The sequence below is a fragment of the Peromyscus maniculatus genome, chromosome 1, assembly GCF_049852395.1.
Source record: "Peromyscus maniculatus bairdii isolate BWxNUB_F1_BW_parent chromosome 1, HU_Pman_BW_mat_3.1, whole genome shotgun sequence".
Lineage (NCBI taxonomy): Eukaryota > Metazoa > Chordata > Mammalia > Rodentia > Cricetidae > Peromyscus > Peromyscus maniculatus.
This window is the reverse complement of record NC_134852.1, coordinates 203,534,405-203,545,145: the sequence shown is the minus strand read 5'-3', so window position 1 is coordinate 203,545,145 and position 10,741 is coordinate 203,534,405. Positions and strand designations below refer to the sequence as shown.

The following is a 10,741-nucleotide window of genomic DNA, read 5'->3' as shown; positions in this document are numbered from 1 at the left end:
GATTTGAGTCCTATTGAATCGTTCTGTCTAATGAAAGAAATGACCTGCTGAGAAAGCATAACTCCACAGTATTCTGACATAGAATTTATATCATAATTGTTCTGTGAACAACTATAGACAAACACAGAATGAGGAACCATTTATTAATTAAGGGAAAAGGCGATGCTATTATTGTAAGATGGAAATAGTATATACCACAACAACAGTAGTATAACTGGCTGTGGATGTATTTTGGCTTAGAAGACACTAAGAAGTTTGGTCAACTGAGGGCAATACCTGACTCTTGTGGAAGGGAAAAATTCTCTAAAGCATATTTTTCAGATAAACTGACAAAATTGGAAAGTAAACAGTATTGGAAAAAAATATTGAGCTACTATTAAATTTGCTGAAATGGGTAGCTTTTGTGGTTGTTAAAAATAATTAAAATCATCATTGCATTCATCATTATTATTCTTAGCATGATCATTGCTATTTATTGAACACCACATTGTGCTAAAAGATTTTTATGTTATTTCCTTCAATCCATGCAAATCCCAAGAGAAAGACAACCCAGTGGAGACTTGTCTTTGTAAAGATTTTCCAATATAGATGTCCCTGGGATGGCAGCCAGCTGATTATCGAATCCGGACAAGTGGAAGTGTTTTTGTTGTGATGTGTAGTTTAATTCTGCCTAAAAACAAATCCTGCCCCTCATCAAACCCAACTGCCTCAGAGCAGACTTAATGAAACCTCCATGGGAAACACTGGAAGATGTATTTTGCTCTCATGTGAAGTGGAAGTCTGAGAGGGGTCTAATGATCTCAAGAAGATGGTGCCACTTAGTACCATAGGGGCAAAAGAAAAATAAGAAAGCCATGGTTAAAATGCTTCTGCACAAACAAAAAACTCTATAGGGGTCAGAATCAGCTTGGTTGTTAATCACATTTTACTCCTTTCCTATGTCCTTTGACTCTCAAAGCTAATTTTACTATAATAACTGATATAATGGGCTGTGGAGATAGCTCAATGGTTAAGATCACTTGTTCATGCAGAGAACCTGAATTCTATTGCCAGCACCCACATGGAGGTACATAATTTTCCATGATTACAGATCCAGGGAAACTACCAGCCTCCACAGGCTCTAGGTATGGACCAAGGCACATATATACACATATACATACAACACCCACATATCTTAAATAAAAAAAAGAGACAAATAGATAGATAGATAGATAGATAGATAGATAGATAGATAGATAGATAGATAGATAGATAGATAGGTAGGTAGATATAACAATTCATGAAACATGTGACTCAACTCTGGGTGCAGACTTCCCTCAATCCGGGGTTGTTTCCAATGTTATATAGCACCCAGGCCTGAAGAAGAACAATTCAGATATTCGCTGAATAATAAAGACTAAGGATACTTACATATAGCAAATGTAATATCCCTTAGGTAATTTCATATATAATTTATTTGATTATATAGCTTATGAAGAGTCCTGATGTGATTTTTTTTTTAGTTTTATTAAGTTAAAACATACATATGATAACATGGGCAAATCTTAGGGCTTCAGTACAAAGACATTTTATCATGTGTACACTTGTGTGACTATATTGTAGGTGAAAATATAGTAGATTAATCCCATTATTCTAGAACAGTCTCAGCTTGGATCCCAGTCTATACTCCCCACATTAAATGAGTCACAGGATGGTTTCCAATACTGTGCTTGCTTTAACTTCATTAAACTGTAAGTTTATGTTGTGTGGTAATACTTTTACCAATTATTAAATATATACAATTTAACTAACATATTTTGTGTAGTTCATTCATTTATAACCAATGATCATATTCCATTATACAAAGGTAATATAATTTTAAATCCATATTATTAATGATAGATATTTTGTTTCTTTTCAAATTTTCCATTATTATAAAAGGTAATACTTCCTCCCTCCCCGCCCCCCCAAGCAGATGCAGAGATCCACGTCAAGCACTGGGCCAACCTCCTAGTGTTGGAGGAGAGGAAGGAAGGATTATATGAGCAAGAGGGGTCAAGATCATGATGGGGAAACCCTCTGGACTGACAGCTGGGGAACCTGCATGGGACCAAACTAGGCCCTCTGAATGTGAGTGACAGTTGTGTGGCTTGGGCAGTTTGTGGAGCCCCTGGCAGCAGGATCAGGATTTATTCCTAGTGCATGACCTCCCTTTTTGGAGCCCATTCCCTGTGAAGGGATACCTTGCTCAGCCTTGATGAGGGGCGAAGGGCTTGGTCCTGCCTCAACTTGATATGCCAGACTTCATTGACTCCCCATCAGGAGGCTTTACCCTCTCTGAGGAATGGATGGGGGTTGGGGTGAGGGGGTGTAGAGAGAGTAGGAGAAGGGGAGGGAGGGGGAACTGTGGTTGGTATATAAAATGAAAATATAACTTTAAATATAAACAAATAAATAATAAACAAATAAATAAATGGTAGTACTACAAATATTCTCATCAACATTATTTGGAAGGTAAACATAGTTTAATTTGAGCTATACCTCCTGTGGTGTGGGTGAGAGGGAAAGATGTATAATTACCATTAGTAGACAATACAAACTTTCCAAAACAGTAAAACAACTTTCCCTCTCATCAGCAATATGTAAGTAATTCCAGATGCCCTGTATCATTGCTGATACTTTTCAATGCCAACTACTATGATTTTAGGTTTTCTACTAAATGAATGGTGTCATCACCTTGTTTTGTTCTTATTTGTTGATTTGGAATTCACTGAGGAGTAGATAACAGACTATGATGGTATGTATATGTCTATCCTATCTAAATTAAGTTAGTTCTCAATTTTGAATTGGTTGATCATAAATCTGTTGACTTTCCTTATTCTAGATGCAGAACCATTTCCAGATATCTCTCTTGGAAAAAAATTCTTCCATATAATATTTGTATTTTGCTCTCTTCCTCTATTGATGAACACACTTTGAATTTGAATGATCTCTGAACAGTTCGGGTTTTTCAGACAAGAGACTAGAGTTTAGTGTTTGTGATGTCTATAAATGCCCATGGAGAGGAACAGAATAAATAAGTAGAGAAATAAGAAAACAGTGCAAGCCAAGCCATCCAAGAAAGGTTCTGGGACACACACACATACACACACACACACACACACACACACACACACACACACACACAGGCAAAGAGTTGTCCAGTTGGATCCTGAATTGCATAATGCAAAATGTTATTTAATTTTCCCATCCTTTCTTCAAAGGTTTTAAATTAATCTTTCATATACAGATCTTATAATATGTTTAACTTTTGTGTACAGTATAAAGAAAAATCAAAATTTCTTCATTTTTGGTATCTAATTAAAACAGCACTGCTAAATAAAAGACCATTGTTTGCTTGAGGTATTTCAATGCTACTTTCAATATTTTAACATACCAACAATGATTTTACGTACAAAATAACAAGCATTTAGATATAGGTAAAGAGAAGTTATTAGCTTAACATGTGGTCAGTGGTAAAGACATGTAACACATAGATGCTATGGCAACCTACAATATTTATGGAAATGTGAAATTTTTTCCAACCCAGTAACATGCTAAGTGTGAATGTGCAAAACTGAATTAATAACAGAAGATTCATTCACTGAGTGCAAGTTTCAAAGTACAGGAAAACAAAAAGGAGATGTGGACTCTACTGATAGCATCCTTCTGTGCTACTGGAACAAATGTCCATTTGCAATAGAACCTTACTAATATTTTCCTCTGGATAGTAGGAAACAGTTTTTCAAGTAGACACTATTTTAATAAATAATCAGGAAAGAATGCATGAGAATTTCAGTTGTGAAGAATTAAGACTCTTGAGATAGAAGGAACTCCAGCAGTTTTATCCTCCACCAGCAGAACTGGTCTCTCCATACTCTGAACAAATACTTTATTAAATCAACCCCTTCTTTAAAAATTGTCTCCTATGTAGAGATTGTTTCGCCTGCTCTCAGCATTCCTCAGTTACCTATAGTTCTTTGTCTAGGGTTGAAGCTTCCTAAACTTCCCCTATTCACATTACATGTCTATCACTGTCATCCTTGTGTAGGTCATGCTTAGGTAGCCTCTGACATTTCTAGGAGACAGAGTTTTACAGGAAACTCCCTACTTCAATGGCTTTTACAGTTTTTTCTCATGACTACTGCCTCTGGGAAACCATTTCTTCTCAGTCTATCTTCAAACCCACCTCTATCAGTTACTCTTCTATTGCTATGATAAAACACAATGAACAAGGTAACTTATAGAAAAGGAGTTTATTTAATCTTATAGTTCCTGAAGGATAGGAGTCCATATTTGTTGAGTAAGGGTACAGCTAAAAGCTGAGAACTTACATTTAGATGTGTTTTAGAAGCAAAGTGCTTGAATGCAATGACATGAGTCTTTAGACTCTCAACAGCACCTTTACTAACGCACTTCTTCCAACAAGAAAATACCTCCTGAGCTCCCCAAAATAGCAACATCAACTGGGGAAGAAGTGTTCAAAAGACTGAGACTATGGGGAAATAAGTGTGTGGAAAATGACAACTCATACAATTTGATTAATTTGACGTGCTTGTGAATTACAAAAACAAGGTAAATGGCCAAATTTGTGTGTTACCAAATCGTGGAGGAAGAATCTATCCTTAAATACCAAATGGCTATATTTGCTACTGGGATTTTGTATTTCTAAAGAAAAATTGTACATACATACACACACACACACACACACACACACACACACACATACATGCACAAACATATATTTTATTTATATATATGTATACATATGTGTGTGTGTGTTTGTGTGTGTGTGTGTGTGTGATAGATTCTTATAAAGTTTAAGGACTGTCTTATTTTTTCCAGAAACTTTTATTTTAGAAGAAAGTCAGGTCTTCTTCAAAACCCTTTATAAACAAAAATGAGTTAGCTGTGGCTAGTCATTTTAGCTATCAAAGTCTCAAATATACAAATAAGTGAGAAGAATTTGTTTATCCAAAAGCAACATACTCAAAAGCTTTCACTTTCTACAAAAGATAAAATGTCTGGGCATGGTGGTGCTCATCTGTAATTCCACAGCAAAACAGTGTGTGTGTGTGTGTGTGTGTGTGTGTGTGTGTGTGTGTGTGTGTGCGCACGCGCGTACAACACACAACATATTCCAACAGCCACGGATTATAAAACATCTTAGAATTAAAGTCATAGAAATATATAGAAAGATGATTTCTTTCCCTGGCTTTCATGAAGTTGCTATCATTCTTTATAAACTTCAAGCAGGTTATTTTCCTAGATTTAGGCCCTGGCGCATTAAAGTCTCCTTGCCAGGAACACAAATCGGGGACTTCCCAGCAACACTCACTGGTGGAGCTGGGGGAGGACTGGCTCCACAGGGAAGGCAGCAAAGCAGCCGGACATAGAGATTTGTCTGAGTTCAGCCAACTCCATGAGTGACTCAGATATAAGACGTTGGTGATTCTTGTTTGCCATTAAGAGGAGAAAGAATGAGGGTTTAAAGTGAGCCTCAAAATCTGAGCAGTTGAAATGCCAAGGCCTGAAATGACGAGATCTAGATCATCTTTCTTATCCAACTCCTGAGACTCATGAGACACTGGGTGAGTCAGTTGTTTGAATCCCTGGGCCTCAGAAGCACTTTATTTTGTTGTTTGGGAAAGGTAGATTTTAATTTTGTTTGGCTACATTCACTTTTTTTTTCTAATATGTGAACTAACAAAAATTAGGAAAATAACTTATAAAAGTCTTACTTTTTCAGTGTCTCTAACATCAATCCTTAATAGTTGTGACATGTTTGGTGATACCAGTTGACCATGCATAACTTGAGGATGAAGAATGGATTATGATTATCCCATTTTATAAGTGAGTCAATTGAAGCTCTTCTCAGCCAAATGGAATATGACTGGAAAAAAATAAATAAATAAAAGTATGGCTTGTTTCCAGGCTTTATGAACTATGATATTTTTTACTCATAATTGTAGAAAGGCAAAAAGTAATTGCCCCTCTAGTAAGTGATTTAATCAAAGTCCTCTGTCACTACAAACCAGAGAGGCTGACAAAAGGAAGTGGCGTCAAAATGACAATTTCAGCTTATTTCCTACTATACACTGGGAGTATTCACAAGTTGCATGTTTTTGAACACAGGGTAGATGATGGATCTGCTTTCTCTTCAGCAAGTCCTTCTCCAAGTCACCATAAATAGGGATCCTATCCAGCCACTTGGAGAAATAGTGCCTACAGGAGCAGCTAGGAGAGTTTCTTATCGAGACCATTTTTAGAAGTGTATTGCATTCCTGTTCACACTTCATACCTAAAAATTGGCAACACATAAAGCAAGATGTGGGTTACAGTCTTAAACCACACTCATTATCAATACATTCTCCTTTCTGTCTAGTAATAAAGCCCCGAAGGACTGAAGATCTATCTCTACCTATTCAGATCTTTATTTTCACAATAGACTAATTATTTTCTCTTCACACGCATGCATGCTACTCCCAACTTTCACAGATCTGTTCTTTATGTTCTATTGCAATAGAGTTTTCCAAATTGTAAGATACTGAAGAAAGCACTCAGAAGTCACTGAGTTTTTCTTCTCTATGGCTCCCTCCTGGAAATCAGAAGTATTTGTTTTAACATCAGAAGAAGAGGGGGAGAAAATGACTTGAGAGAATTTCTCCTTGCTCACAAAATGTAAGAGATAAAATCCTAATCTTGATTTCTGGTGCATCCAACTTGTTTTGTAATGCTTTATCAGTTTTATCCCAACAATTATACAAATCAATGTTTCTGCCTTATAGTGGTCCAACATCATGATTTTGCTCACACTATTTGCTTTGTCTATTACAGTATGCACCTGTGCATGTCAAAAATTACAGTCTTGGGTTAGCAAGATGGCTCAGTGGGTAAATGCACATGCTGTGAAATTCTGGAGACCCGACTTTAGTCCCCATAACCAATGTAAAAGTGGATGGAGAGGACCAAGTCCAAAAGCATGCCATAGCACATACAACCACACATATATGTCACACAGACACACTCATGCACAATAATAATAACCTGATAGTTTGAATGAGAATGGCTCCCATAGACTCATACATTTGAGTGATTAGTCATCAGGGAATGGAACTGTTTGGGAAGGATTGAGCAGTGTGGCCTCGTTGGAGTAGGCATGGTCTTGTTGGAGGGGATATATCACTGGGAATGAGCTTTGAGGTTTCAAAATCTTATGCCAGTCTCAATTTCTTGCTTTCTACCTGCTGCCTGCAGATAAAGATATAGCTCTCAGATACTCCTCCAGCACCACGCTTGCCTTCTGCCATGCTCGCTGATGACAATGGACTAACCCTCTGAAACTGTAAGCAAGCTCTCAAATGATTTATTCCATAAGTTGCCTTTGCCATTGTATCCCTTCACAGCAATAGAACAGTAACCTAAACTAATAGTAATAATGATGATGATGTGATGATGATTATAACAATGATAATAGTAATAAATTTAAATTATAGTACATCTAAAAACTAATCCCTGATTCATGGTCTTTTCTGTCATATCACCATAATTACTAAATTTCCATTATCACCAAATTATATTTCATGTTTCTTCATAGATCAAGAGGCTTGGATGTCTACATGACATGGAATTAGAGATAAAGCTAACTAGATTTCCAAGATTCAGGTAAGATGCTGATTAGTAAGGTTTGACAAGTAAAAATAGAGAATAGAGAATGATAACAAGTGCTTATACACTGTTGAGTTTATTTAGATGATTGATTAACATTTGAGGACACTTTGAACTCTTTTAATAATTATTAATGATTAAAATAAAATTCTCAGTATAAAATATGTATCATTTGATAATTGTATATATTTCAAATTACTATTGTCAACAATTACCATAAACTTAGAGGGTTATGTAAAAACAAAATTGGGTTGGCAGAATGACTCAGTGGATGAAGGTGCTTTGCCAAAAAGCCATAAAGCTTGATGACCTAAATTTAATCCCTGGGACCCACATGGTGGAAGAAGAGAATCAAGTATACAAGTTGTCCTCTGGCCTTGATTTGTTCAAGTAGCATATTTATGCAAACACATACACATACACCAATAAACAAACAAATAAAAGATGCTACAAGTCTGAAATGGGTTTTTCTGATTTAAAACCAAGTGGTTAGCAGAACTGCGTTCCCTCTCTAGGTTCCAGAATAGCCTGTTCCTTGAATGGGTGAGCTTCTGGAACTTGTCTGCATTGTTAGCATGGCTTCTGCTTCTGATTTTGAGCAAGTTGTATGTCCTATCTCATCTGACCAGCTGAGTATGATCCAGGGTCTACTATCATCACATCCCATGCCACGATCTTTAATTTAATCACACATGAAACTATTTTTATGATATAAATAGCATAGTCACAGATCTAGAGATTGAAATATGGATACCCTTGAGGGCTATTACAATGGATACCTCAGATATCAAAACAAGTGTGTCATTTAGGAGATAATTTGTGGTCAAAATTTTTACAGAGGTAGAAATTATAATTTTTAATCCTGAAAGTGGAGAATTGTAGATCAAGACTTGGGACTATTGGGGCTGACAAGATAACTCAGTATATAAAGGGACTTTCTGGAAAAGCTTGGCTGGGGTCTATTCCTGAAACCCACATAAAGGGAAAATGAAAGATGTGACTCCATTAAATTGTCATTGGATCTTTGACCATGGCCAAGATGATTACTCATATATCATATGCATACACAAACGTAAGTACAATATATATGGAATTGAAAATAATAACAATACAAGTTAAAATTTTAAAAATGTTTTTAACTTGGGATTCCCTTTCTATCTTTAGTATCATGAGAGGAACTGTGATGATTTGAGCCTTAATGTATAAGAAATGAAAGGAACTTTATGACATACTTTTAGAAGTCCCAGATAAAGCCAAGAAAAGCAAACTTTTCTTTTTCATTTTGATGCTGTAAAATATCATTCAGTTAACTAAAAGTCCCAGATAAAGCCAAGAAAAGTAAACTTTTCTTTTTCATTTTGATGCTGTAAAATATCATTCAGTTAACTACTAAAAGATACTTACTCATGGACCATTTATAAAGCTGTGAAAACTTTATAATCCAATGACTCAGGCAGATTTCATATAGTGTTAGCATTGGTTCCACTGTGCCATAAATTGTGGCTCCAAATACCCAGATTGATGGTTTAAAGCATGTTAGTGTAAACAAACCTTTACATCAAAATTATTTTTTATTGAAAGTTTTTATTTCTCCTTCTGAAGCATGTTGTTTCTAGATGCTCCTAAAATGACACCAACAACTTAGCCCAAGGATTCTCCTTTCAGATAGTCAGCCTTTGGGCTGCAGCATTTCCCTGAAACCCAGGTAAGCTGATGGTTCGTTATCTGCTGTGGGATGTCTTTCTGTATGCTGTGAATATGTGTTGCTCTGATTGGTTGATTAAAAAAAAAAGCTGCATTGCCTATTGCAGGACAGGATAAGGTTAGGCAGTACATTCAAACTAAAGACCAGCCAAAGATAGGTGGAGTCAGGGGAGACACCAGCCCACTGCCCAAGAAGCAACAAGATGCCAGCAAACCAGTAATGTCATAACCATGTGGCAACATATAGATTAATAGAAATGGGTTGAGTTAAATTATAAGAGCTAGATAACAAGAAGCCTGACCCATAGGCCATACTGTTTGTAAATAATAAAGCCTCTTTGTGTTTACTTGAGACCAAGTGGTTGTGGGATGTGGGTGAGAGAGATTGATCCCAACCACAGACCTGGCAAAACTAGACAAACTTCCAGCTACAGTTATTTGCCCTGGTTACTCTGTGACACGTAGTTTAAGCAGATAAGTAAACTTTCACATATATGCCTATAATTACTCCAAATTTATATAATCCTTAATCTCATTTTCTCAAAATAATCCTTAATTTCATTTTCTCAAAGGTACAAATCACATTCCACTATCATTTTAGTGTTTTAGAAATAATTCTGGATACCTGAGTGCTGTGGGACAATGTTTTTGTACAGTGGTTTAATAAAATACTGAATGGCCAGTAGCCAGGCAAGAAGTATAGGCAGGATAAGCAGACAAGGAGAATTCTGGAAAGAGGAAGGCTGAGTCAGGAGTTGCCAGCCCACCATCTAAGGAGCAGCATGTAATGGCACACAGGTGAAGCCATAGAACACATGGCATCATATAGATTAACAGAAATAGGCTTAGTTTAGGTGTAGGAGCTAGTCAGTGGTAGGCCTGAAATAATGGCCAAACAGTTTTAGTTAATATAAGCCTCTGTGTGTTTCCTTGGGTCTGAGCAGCTGTGGAACTGGTGGGTGAGAGATTTGTCGTGACTGCAGGCAAGGTGGGACACATGAAAACTTCAGCTACAAATGGCACCAAAACATGGGACCTAAAACTTGAGAAAGCTTAATAAATAAATAAAACAATTGTAAAATGTAGGTAAAAACAGCTTCCTAGTTGTGTCTCTCAGGACAACCATGAGCTACAGTATGGGGGATTTCCACCGAGGTACAAAAGGGCATCTCCAGGCTGCACAGTGCACTGTGTCATGACAGATTTAGCTTTTGCTAGAAAAAAAAAAAAAAAACCAACAGAGGTTTCTGGGCTACATGCTGCTGAATGGAAGAGTAGACCCACTGCCATAGGTTCCCAGAGCTTGCTATAAAAAGTAGTTCTGCCTTGTTGGGAAGCTGAGGTGGGCACA

The 10,741-nt window shown here is 36.7% G+C and overlaps 1 long non-coding RNA gene across 1 annotated transcript; it reads left to right on the top strand.

Annotated features, from left to right (window-relative positions):
* The first annotated feature begins 1,977 nt into the window (after nucleotides 1-1,977).
* On the top strand, nucleotides 1,978-10,471 carry LOC143272514 (uncharacterized). Its single transcript, XR_013050150.1, has 3 exons — nucleotides 1,978-2,109; nucleotides 7,616-7,703; nucleotides 9,289-10,471. It is a non-coding gene; the product is annotated as an uncharacterized LOC143272514 (long non-coding RNA).
* The last annotated feature ends 270 nt before the right edge of the window (nucleotides 10,472-10,741 follow it).